Source organism: Cervus elaphus, chromosome 23 (genome assembly GCF_910594005.1).
Source record: "Cervus elaphus chromosome 23, mCerEla1.1, whole genome shotgun sequence".
NCBI lineage: Eukaryota > Metazoa > Chordata > Mammalia > Artiodactyla > Cervidae > Cervus > Cervus elaphus.
In genome coordinates, this window is record NC_057837.1 from 47,505,328 (window position 1) to 47,518,327 (window position 13,000).

Sequence of the window (13,000 nt, forward strand, 5' to 3'; positions counted from 1 at the left end):
GCTGGTAGCTGCAGCCATCAGAGGGAAGCTCTGGCTTTACAGAATTGGAACTGGAAGCTGTGGCAGGAGACGGAAGGATTGAAGGTATTTCCTGCTGTTAAATCCTAGCCAATGATTATCGACAGTTTGGAATATGGACAGGTCAGGTCTTCCCATCTTTTCACAGAGTCTGGGATTTCAGAACTTTATAAATAGTCTCTTGGGTTAGTTAAAACAAAACAAAAGCCCTGTGTTGTCCAAAGAGAACATATTTCATAATGGATACAGTCCAATGGGATGCCAATTTCAAATTCCTGGATGGATGATTAAGAAAACTTTTGAGTTGCGACATTATGTGATTCTGCCTCTCACCTTATATAGAACTAACCCTACCCTCCTTTTCTTTCATATTTTTTACTTTATTTTTTTCAAATTTATTAGAGTTGATATATAACATTGTGTAAGTTTAAGGTATACAGTGTGATGATTTGATACATGTATACGTTGTGAAATGATTACCAAAATAATGTTGATTAACACATCCATCACCTCACATAATTTGTTTTTTTGGTGGTGAGACAGTTTAAAGTGGTCAACTTTCAACTCATCACCTTTCGAGTATATAATACAGTACTGTTAACTATAATCACCATGCTGTAATTAGATATCCAGAACTTATATTGATATTATAGCTGCAAGTTTGTACCCTTCAACCAACAGCTCCCCGTTACCTCTCCAGCCCCTGGCAACCACCATTCTACAATATTCCGTCATATGTATCTCATCTGTTCATACATTCATGGACACTTAGCTTGTTTCCATGTCTAGGCTATTGTGAATAACACTGCACAGAACATGGGGGTGAAGATATCTCTTCAAGGTAGTGGTTTTGTATTCTTCTGATATATACCCAGAAGTGGGATTGCTGGATCATATGGTAGTTCTAGTTTTAATTTTTTGAGGAACTTTCACAACTTTTTTCATAGTGGTTGCACCAATTTACATTCCAACCAACACTGCACAGGGTTCTCTTTTCTCTATAACCTTGCCAAAACTTGCTATCTTTTGTCTTTTTGATAATAGCCATTCTAACAGGTATGAGGTAATATCTTACTGTGGTTTTGATTTTCATTTCCCTGATGATTAGTGATACTGAAGCATCTTTTCATGTACTTGTTGTCCATTTGTATGTCTTCTTTGAAAAAAAATGCCTAATCAGCCCTCTGACCATTAAAAAATCAGATTATTATTATTGCTATTGAGTTGTATGAATTCCTTATACATTTTGGATATTAACCCCTTATTTGGAAGATGGTTTGCAAATATTTTCTCCTATCCCATTAGATTGATTCTTCATTCTGTTGACTGTTTCTGTTGATATGCAGAAGCTTTTTAGTTTGATATAACCCCACTTGTTTATTTCTGTTTTTATTGAGCATGCTTTTAAGGTTATATTTTAAAAATGGTCACCAAGACCAATGTCATGGAAAATTTTCCCTGTTTTCCTCTAGGAGTTTGACAATTTCAGGCCTTACATTCGTCTTTAATATATTTCAAGTTAATTTTTGTGAGTGACGTATCTAGGGATCCAGTTTCATCCTCTTGTTTGTGAATATCCAGTTTTCCCAACACCATTTATTGAAATGACTATCTTTTCCCCATTGAGTATTATTGGCTACCTTGTCAAACATGAGTTAAGTGTATGTACATGGGTTTAATTATGGGCTCTGCATTCTATTCCATTAGACTGTGTGTCTGCTTTTATGCTAGTACTATACTATTTTGTTTATTGTGCTATGCTAAGTCACTTCATTGTGTCTGACTCTTTGCGACCCCTCGGACTGCAGCCCACCAGGCTCCTCTGTCCATGGGATTCTCCAGGCAAGAATGCTGGCATGGGTCGCCATTTCCTTCTGCATGTTTATTATAGCTTTGCAGTATTATTCAAAACCAAGAAGTATCATGCCTCCAGCTTTTTTCTTTTCAGGATTTATTTGGCTATTCCAGGTCCAAGAAGTATCATGCCTCCAGCTTTTTTCTTTTCAGGATTTATTTGGCTATTCCAGGTCTTTTGTGATTCCATATGAATTTTAGGATTTAAAAAAAATTCTTCTTTAAATTTGTAGTAGAATTCACCAGCAAAAGCATCCTGTCCTGAGCTTTTCTTTGGTGGAAGGCTTTTGATTATTATTTCAATCTCCTTAGTCACTATGATCTGCTCAGTTTGTCTATTTCTTTATGACTCAATCTTGGTATATTGTATGCATGTTTCTAGAAATTTATCAGTTTCTTCTATTAATGGATTATCCAATTCATTGCTATAGTAACCTTAGGGTTCTTTGTATTTCCATGGTACCAGTTGTAATGTCTCTTCTGCCATTTACACCTTTATGAGTCCTTTCTTTTTTCCCTTGCTTAGACTAGCTAAAGTTTTCTCAGTTTTTTATCTTTTCAAAAAGTTAAATCTTAGTTTTATTGATTTTGTCTTTCTAATCTTTATTTTATTTATTTCTCATATAATCTTTATTATTTTCTTCTTTCTGCTAATGTTGAGCTTCTAACTTTTTCTCTAATTCCTTGAGGTATAAATTCAAGTTGCTTATCTGAGATCTTTCTTTTTCTTAATGTACAAATTTATTGTTATAAACTTCCATCTTAAGACTGCTTTTGATATATCCCATAAGTTTTGGTAGTTGTGACTTCATTTTTGCTTGTCTCAAAGAATTTTATGATTTTTCTCTTGATTTCTTCTTCAACTAGTTGGTTATTTAGGAGTGTATTGTTTAATTTCCACATAATTGTAAATTTTGCAGTTTTTTCCTGTTGCTGATTTCTGGTTTCACACCATCAAAGCTAGAATAGACACTAAACGTGATTTCAATCTCCTTAAATCATTGAAGCTTGCTTTGTGACCCAATATACAATGTCCTGGAGAATATTTTGTGTGTGCTTGAGAAAACTGTGTATTTTGTTGCTGCTGTATGGAATGTTCTGTATGTGTCTGTTAGGTCCATTTGGTCTATAGTGTTATTCAGGTGTGCTTTTTATTAATTTTCTGTCTGGATGATGCGTTCAATGTTAAATGTGGGGTATTGATGTCTCCTACTACTATTGTATTGCTATCTATCTCTCTCTTCAGTTTATTAATATTTGCTTAAAATACTTAGGTGCTCCAGTGTTGGGTGCATATGTATTTACAATTGTTGTATACTCTTGATGAACTGATCCCTTTACCCCTATATAGTAACTTTCTTTTTCTCTGGTAACCAATTTTGACTGAAAGTTCATTTTATGTGATACTCCATTTCTATCACTCATTTTCAAGCTATATGCATCTTTAAAGCTAATGTGAGTCTTATAGGTAGCATACTGTTGGATCTTATCTTTTTTAACCCATTCAACCACTTTGTGTCTTTTGATTAGAGAATTTAGTCCATTTACATTTAAGTAAGAAAGTGTGTTTGTCACTCACTGCGTCCGACCCTTTGTGACCCCATGGACTGTAATCTGCCAGACTCCAAGTAATTATTAATGGGTAATAATAGTAAGGACTATTACTACTTAATAATAAGTAATAGTAAATAAGTAATATGTATTACTATATAATGGGCTTCCCTGGTGGCTCAGAGGTTAAAGCGTCTGCCTTCAGTGCAGGAGACCTGGGTTTGATCCCTGAGTCAGGAAGATCCCCTGTAGAAGGAAATGGCAGCCCACTCCAGTATTCTTGCCTGGAGAATCCCATGGAGGGAGGAGCCTAGTAGGCTACAGTCCATGGGCTCACAAAGAGTCGGACACGACTGAGTGACTTCACTTTCACTTTTCATTACTATATAATAGTAAGGACTATTACTAATAGTAAGGACATACTATTGCCATTTTGTTAATTGTTTTTTAGTTTTTTTTTAGTTCCTTAGTTGCTTTTTTCCTGTCTTTCTTGTCTTTATTTGTGATTTTTATTTATTTTTTGGTAGTAATATGCTTTAATTTCTTTCCCTTTAACTTTTGATAACTACTATAGGTTTTTTCTTTGTGGCTACTGTGAGTTTTATATAAAGCCTCATAGAGTCTTACATAAAGTTTTCTAGATATAACATTTTTTAAAAAGCTGATCATAGCTTACCATAAACTGCATATAAAAATGCTATAATTTTACTTCTCCCTGCACATTTTATGCTACTGATGTCATACTTCATATATTTTTATATTGCGCATTCACTAACATGCTATTGTAGCTATGGTTACTTTTAATATTATTTTAAAATTTTCTACTTGAGATAAAAATGATTTATACACCACCATTACAGTATTGACTTCCCTGGTGGCTCAGACAGTAAAGAATCTACCTGCAGTACAGGAGAAGTGGGTTAAATCCCTGGGTCAGGAAGATCCCCTGGAGTAGGAAATGGCAACTCACTCCAGTATTCTTGCCTGGAGAATCCCATGGACAGAGGAGCCTGGCAGGCTACAGTCCATGGGGTCTCAAAGAGTCAGACAGGACTGAGTGACTAACACTTTTGCTTTCACTTTCATTACAGTATTAGAGTATTCTGAACTTGAGTATATGTTTACTGTTCAGTTCACTTGCTTAGTCACGTCCGAGTTTTATATATGTTTTCATGTCATTAGCATCCTTTTGTTTCAATTTGAAGAAATTTCTTTAGCTTTTCTTGTAAGGCAGGTCTAGTGATGATGAACTTGTATACATTAAGCAGTTAAAAAGAAAGAGAAATCATGTAATGTCTACTCTCAGATCACAATAGTATTAAACTGTAAATCAATATCAGAAAGATAGTTGGAAAATCTCAAAATATTTGGAAATAAAGTAACACACTTCTAAATAATACATGAGTCAAAGGAAAAATCTAGAGAAAATTTAAAATGTTTCAACTAAATGAAAATGCAACTCATAAAAATTTGTAGGATACAATAAAAACAGAGGTTGAAGAAAATTGAGAAACATAGAATGAATACATTAGAAAAGAGGAAAGATCTAAAATAAATCATTTAACCTCTACTTTAGGAAACTAGAACAAGAACAAATTAATCCAAAGTAAGCAGAAGAAAATAAATAAGAGAAATCAGAACAGAAATGAAAGAGATTGAAAACAGAAAATTAATAGAGAAAAATCAATGAAACCAAAAACTGGTTTTTGAAAAGATTAATAAAATTGATGGGCTTCTAGTCAGGCTAAGAAAAAAAAGAGAGAGAGGACACAAATTGCTAACACCAAAAATGAAAGTGGGGATGTTACTGCCAATATATTAAAAGAATAGTTAAGGAATACTTTGAACAACTCTATGCCCCAAAATTAGATAACCTAGATTAAAAATGACTGACTTTTTGAAAGACACAACCTGCCAAAACTCACATAAGAAGAAAAAATCTAAATAGGTATACATATATTAAGGAAATTGAATCAATAATTAATAACCTTCCAAAAAGAAAACATGCTCAGATGAGTTCACTGGTGAATTCTAACAGACATTTAAGGAAAAAATTACACCAGCTCTCAACGCCGTGCGGAGGATGGAGTGGCAGCTGAAGGTCCAGGAGCTGGACCCCGCCAGGCACAAGTCCCTGTGCGTGAATGAGGTGCCGTCCTTCTACGTGCCCATGGTCGACGTCAATGACGACTTTGTGCTCCTGCCGGCCTGACGCGCAGGGATAGCTGCACAGGACACAGGCGAGCCCCCTGACGTCTGCTGCCGAGTCCAGGCGGCGGGAGGAGACCATGTCTCCAATGGGGACACCCAGGGAGAAACCGCACTGGGTCCCTGGTGCGCCTCCTTCCTACCGGCCCCCGCGGGAGGACGCGGAGCCGGGGACGCGGGCGCGGGCACGGTGGCCCCGGGCTCTTCTCTGGCGGCTGCACAGGCATCTCAGGAGCTGCAGGATGGAGAGCAGTCTTTAAATTCCTGGTTCCATTTTTGATCGACTCAAGAGAATAAAACTAAGGCGTCTACCCCTCAGCAAGAGTGGTCTCTGGTCAGAGGGCGGGGAGAGCACCGGACCGGCTACCGTCCTGTCACCACGAAGCTGCCGATGGCTCGGGCCTCCGGCTGGGGCCAGGACGCTGGGCTGGGCGAGGGCCTGGCTGCACCGCCCGCCGCCTCACAGGGACATGGAGGCAGGACACTCAGTTGTGTTTTTAATGGAGTCAAATCCGCGTGGTTTGTATATTTTTTCCTTTAATCTTGGGCATTTTGTTTCTCTTTCTGAGAACATAACTTGAAACACTACAGAGCCAATAATCATATAAAAAGTGTACCCTTAAACGCTGTACAGTTTTATACACGTTCACAATGTACTTTTGCTGCCTTCTAGATAATTTATTTTGCAACACATTACTGCACAGTTGTAAATAACTTATGTACTGTAACATCACTTCAGTTATGTGTAAAGAAATAAATAATTACAAAAAAAAAAGAAATAATCTAAATAGGTATACATATATTAAGGAAATTGAATCAATAATTAATAACCTTCCAAAACAGAAAACATGCTCAGATGAGTTCACTGGTGAATTCTAATAGACATTTAAGGAAAAAATTATACCAGTTCCCTGCAATTTCTTTCGGAAGATAAAAGCAGAAGCAATAACTCCTCACTCATTCTGTGAGACCAGTATTATCCTAATCCCCAAATCAGACAATGACATTGTAAGGGAACTACAGACCAATATCTCTCATAAACATAGACGTGAAAATATTCAGCAAAATATTATCAAGTTGAATCCAACAAAATAGAAAAAAGAATTATATACTGCAACAATGTGGAATTTATCCCAGGTATAAAAGGCTGGTCCAACATTTGAAAATCAATTAATGTAATCTGTTACATCAATAGGCTAAAGAAGAAAGATCACATGATCACATTAATAGATACAGAAAAAGCATTTAACAAAATTCAACACTTATTCAGGTGAAAAAAAAAAAAAAAAACCCTCAGTAAACTAAGAACAGAGTTGAACTTCCTCAGCCTGATAAAGAATACCTACAGAAAACCTAACCAAAATCTTTCCCATTAAGACAAGGAACAAGGCAAGGATGTCCTCTTTCATCACTGCTTTCAATATCATACTGAAAGTCCTAACTAATGCAATAATAAAGGAAAGGAAATAAAAGGAATACAGATTAGAAACAGAGAAATGAAACAATCTGTGTTGCAGATGGCATGATTGTCTATATAGAAAATCTAAAAGAATCAATAAAAAACTTTCTCCAACTAACAAGTGAATATAGAAAGGTTGCAAGATACAAGGTTAATATACAAAACTCAAATGCTTTCCTACATGCTAACAAGGAACAAGTGGAATTTGAAATAAAAAGTGCAATACCATTTATATTAGCTTCCCCACAAAACAGAATACTAACAAAATAGGACAAGATTTATATGAGAAAAACTACAAAACTCTAATGATAGAGATCAAAGCATAACTAAATAAATGAGCTATCCTATATTCACAGACAGGAAGATTTAATATTGTCAAGATGTCAGTTTTTCCCAACTTGATTTGTAGATTTAACACAATCCCTGTCAAAATACAGCAAGGTACTTTGTGTCTATTGACAAACGGATTTTAAAGTTTGTATGGGGAGGCAAAAGACTCAGAATAGCCAACACAATACTGAAGGAGAAGAACAAATTGGAGTGCTGACACGAGCAATTTCAAGCCTTACTGTAAAGCTATAGCAATCAATACAGTGTGGTATTGGTGAGAGAACAGACAAATAGATTAATGGAATGGAATAGAGAGCCCAGAAAGAGATCCACATAAATATAGCCAATTGATATTTGACAAAGGAGAAAAAGCAGAACTATGGAGAAAAATTCCAACAGATGGTACTGAAGCAACTAGAAATCCACATTAAAAAAAAAAAAGAATCTAAGACTTTACAGCTTCACAAAAATTAACTCAAAATGGATCACATACCCTCCTTATAGAGAACAAACTAGTGGTTACCAGTAGTGGGGAGAGGGAAGAGGAGAGGGGAAGTAAAAGGGTAGAGGATTAAGAGGTACAAGCTATAACATATAAAATAAGCAGCAAGGATATATTGTACAACATGGGAAATAGATCCAATATTTTATAATAACTACAAATGAAGTATAATATTTAAAATTGTGAATCACTATATTTTACATCTGTAACTTATATAATATTGTATATCAACTATACTTCAATAAAAATAAAGAAAAATTAAAAACCCCAAACCCAAGAAAAATGGATCACATACCCAAATGTAAAGTGCAAACTTATAAAATTCCTAGAAGACAGCATAAGAGAAAATTTAGATAACCTTGAGTTTGGTGATGACTTTTTAGATACAATACCAAAGGCATGATCTTTGAAAGAAAGAATTAATAAGCTAAATTTCATTAAAATGAAAAACTTCTCTGCAAAAGACACTGTCAATAGAATGAAAAGATAAACTACTCACTTGGGGAGAAAATATTTGCAAAAGATATATCTGATAAATATTTCTTAAAATATGCAAAGAATTCTTAAAACTCTTAAATATAAAAACAAATAGCCCAATTAAAAAGTAGACCAAAGACCTTAACAGATACCTCACTGAAGAAGGGGCTTCCCTGTTGGCTCAGATGGTAAAGAATCTGCCTGCAGTGCAGGAGACCTGGGTTCAATCCCTGGGTTGGGAAGATCCCCTGGAGAAGGGAATAGCAATCCACCCAAGTACCCTTGCTGGAAAATTCCATGGACAGAAGAGCCTGAGGACTACAGTTCATGGGGTCACAAAGAGTCGGACAGGACTAAGAGACTAACACTTTCACTTTCACCAAAAAAGATTATACAGATGGCAAATAGCAAATGAAAAGATGCTCCACATCAGATGTCATCAGGGAAATGCAAATTAAAACAACTATGAGATATCATTAGTAAGAATGGCCAAGACCCAGAACACTGACAACACCAAATGTTGGTGAGGGTGTAGAGCAACAGGAACTCTCATCCATTTCTAGTGGGAATGCAAGATGGTACAGCCACTTTGGAAGCCACTTTGTGGTTGCTTCGAAACTAAACATATACTTACCTTAAGATCCGGTAATCCTGCTCCTTGGTATCTACTCAAAGGAGCTTAAAACTTATGTCCACACAAAAACCTTCACATGGATGTTTACAGCAGTTTTATTCATAACCACCCAAATTTGGAAGGAACAAAGATATCCTTCAGTAGGTAAATGGATAAATAAACAAGTACATCCAGACAGTGGCATATTATTCAGTGCTAAAAAGAAACGAGCTGTCTAATCAAGCTATGAAAAGACCTAGAAGAATCCTAAATGCTTATTATTGAGTAAAAGAGGCCAATCCAAAAAGTCTACATACAGTATAACTCCAACTATATGACATTCTGGAAAAGGCAAAACTACAGAGTCAGTAAAAAGATCAGTGGTTGCCAGAGGTTAGCAAGGAGGTAGGGATGAAAAAGTGGAACACAGAGAATTTTTAGGGCAGTGAAACTACTTTGTGTGTGTGTGTGTGTGTGTGTGTGTGTGTGCACGTGTGGGCTCAGTCATGTCCGAATCCTTGTGATCCCTGTGGACTCAGCCCAACAGGCTCCTTGATCCATGGATTTTTCCAGGCAAGAATATTGGAGCAGATTGGCATTTCCTACACCAGGGGATCTTCCTGATCCGGGGATCTAACCTGAGTCACCTGCATCTCCTGCATTGGCAGGTGGATTCTTTATCATTGAGCCACCTGAGATACAGGTTTTTATACATTTGTCCAAACCCATAGAATGTTCAATATAATAATGAATGGACACTGATGTAAACTATGAACTTTGGGTGATAATGCTATGTCAATGTAGGTTTATCAGTTGCAACAAATGTATCACTCTGGTGAGAGATGTTGATAATAGGAGAGGGTGAGAGATGCTGATAATAGGAGAGGGCTTTTCCAGTAATCATGTGTGGATGTGAGAGTTGAACTATAAAGAAAGCTGAGCACTGAAGAATTGATGCTTTTGAACTGTGGTGTTGGAGAAGACTCTTGAGAGTCCCTTGGACTGCAAGGAGATCAAACCAGTCCATTCTAAAGGAAATCAGTCCTGAATATTCATTGGAAGGACTGATGTTGAAGCTGAAACTCCAGTCCTTTAGCCACCTGATGAGAACTGACTCTTTTGAAAAGACCCTGATGCTGTGAAAGATTGAAGGTGGGAAGAGAAGGGGATGACAGAGGATGAAATGGTTGGATGGCATCATTGACTCAATGGACATGAGTTTGAGTAAACTTTGGGAGTTGGTGATGGACAGGGAGGCCTGGCATGCTGCAGTCCATGGGGTTGCAAAGAGTAGGGCATGACTGAGTGACTGAACTGAACTGAACATATGTGTGGGGGCAGAGAATATAGAAGAAATCTCTGTACCTTCCTCTCAATTTTGCTGTGAACCTAAAACTGCTCTAAAAAGTAAAGTCCATAAAATATGGGCTAAATGGGAATTAAATTGAAAAAAGAGTGGATATATGTATATGTGTAACTGATTCACATTGCTATATAGCAGAAACTAATACAACATTGTAAAGAGACTATACTCCAATGAAAAGTTTAAAAAATGGGTATAGATTTTCTGGAGCTTGATTTATCAAAGTATATGAAAAACCTGGAAACTTTTACATGCTTTAATGTAGAAATTATATTTTTCTAAGTTTGTCCTATGGAAATAATGAGTGAAGCAGATAAAGATTTCACTACAAATATGATTTTTTAAACTTTTTATTTTGTAGTAGGGTATAGCCGATTAACAATGTTGTGATAGTTTCAAGTGAACAACAACAAAGGGACAGAACCATTCGTATACATGTATTCATCCTCCCCCAAAGACCCTCCCATCCAGGCTACCACATAACATTGAGCAGAGTTATATCCCATGTGCTATACAGTAGGTCCTTGTTGGTTATCCATTTTAAATATAGCAGTAAAGACTTCACTACAAATATGTTAATAGCTCTAGTATTCTTGCCTGGAGAATTCCATGGACAGAGAAGCCTGGTAGGCCTCAGTCCATGGGGTTGCAAAGAATGGGACATGACGACTTTCACTCACTCACTCACATTAATAGCAGCATTGTTTAGTATAATAAGGAATTGGAAACAACCTCAACCTGAATTTCCCACAATTTGATTAGAGCATGGTAAAAGTGTCTTTTATGAAATATCATGTAATTATTACATTTTTGTACCAATAATAAACTCACATGATTCAAAAAACATACACAGAATTTTACATCGAGAAATATCATGCTTACTTTGTCCCCATCTATTTTGTTCCCCTTGTTCCCTTTCATTTGTTTTCTTTTTGCAAATATTTCTCATATATTCCCCTTTTAGAAGTTTTCACATCAAAATATGGAGTGTTTCTTCTTTCCTCCTTTTGCATTGTACAGTTGTCTACTGTGCAGACATACCACAGTTTTTTAAAGCTCCCTATTGCTGGATTTTGGTTTAATATTTTCAAATTATGTCTGTCAAATTACAAATTGGATTAATTCCCAATTTTTAGCTATTTAGTGCTATATGTAGTGTTATAATATGAAATTAAAGTGCTTCAATGAATAACTTTGTACATAATATCTTTTTGTATATGTGCAAATACAATTTGGATGATAAATTCCTAGAAGTGGTATTGGTGAGTCAAAGTGTGATATCATTTGTAAGTTTGCTAGATACTGTCACATCAAACTCCATAGAGGTCTCGCCATTTTGCACTCTTATGGTGAACTGTCTTTGGTAAAGATGAGTGCCAGGGGCTGCACCCGAACAAATAATCAAATATCTGTTGAGGCTGAAAAAGGCAATATTCAAAAGCACGATTTCTTGACAATGCCATTCTATCACACCTGTCCTCAGTTCCAAATGCAGTCATTCAAAGTATAGTATAGTCATTCAAAGTATAGGGAGGGGCACTGTTTCTGAGAAAATTACTTCAGGTTATTTTTTATGTGTTTGTATGTGATGTTGGGAAAGATTGAAGGCAGGAGGAGAAGGGGACGACAGAGGATGAGATGGTTAGATGGCATCACTGACTCAATGGACATGAGTTTGGGTGGGCTCTGGGAGTTGGTGATGGACAGGGAGGCCTGGTGTGCTGCAGTTTATGGGGTCACAAAGAGTTGGGCACAACTGAGCAGCTGGATTGAACTGATGTCTTTCATAAAGTAACTAATAATCAAATTAAGAATGTGCTATTGTTTTGACTTGTAGACACATTAGGTAAACTACTTAATTACTTTGAAAGTAACTGTATTTAAGTTCTATGAATTACTGTTGGAAAAGGTGGAGAATAATTAATGGTTCAAGGTGCATTGGCATTGGCATCCACCTTTCATTCAATCCACCTGGCTTTCATTTGCTGGTTGACTCACCTGCCCCAGGTAGAGTATTGTTTCCTCCCTGGTTTCCACCTGCTTCCTGTGCAGTACCAGGAAGATGATAGCAGTGAGATGAGGCAGCAGGATCTGTGCCTGCCAGGCATGGTCCATGTCTACCATAGCTTACAGATGTTTGGTCCAAAATTTGAGATTGTTTTTAAACCGTTTCTGAAGTTTCTCAGAACACTTAGGAGAAAGTGGCAAGAAGAGAGTGGGTTGAGTGGACCGAGTCCTTCCAAGAATTAGGTCATCAACAGCATTAAAGCTGGACTCACTGAGAATTCAGTTAATGAAATCCTCTTGGTGATAATGATCTTGTTCTCTGAAGATTCAGATGAATGAGAGGATTATATAGTAGCCTGTAATAAAGATGAAAGTCTTTTGAGTCAAGAGCTATGTTTGGTTGAGTTTGGAGAGGATTTAGTTTTATAAGAAAGTACTAGGTATTTAGGTTGACCCTCAGTTTCTTTGGTGTTTCCTCCTGGAGGTGAAGCTTATGTAACCAGGTGCTAATCTGACATTTACCTGAACTCAGTAAAGAATTGAAAAACTCCCCTGTCAGATATCATCTGAGGCAGACTTTGGGTACATTCACGTGATAAAAATCCACATAATGTAGAA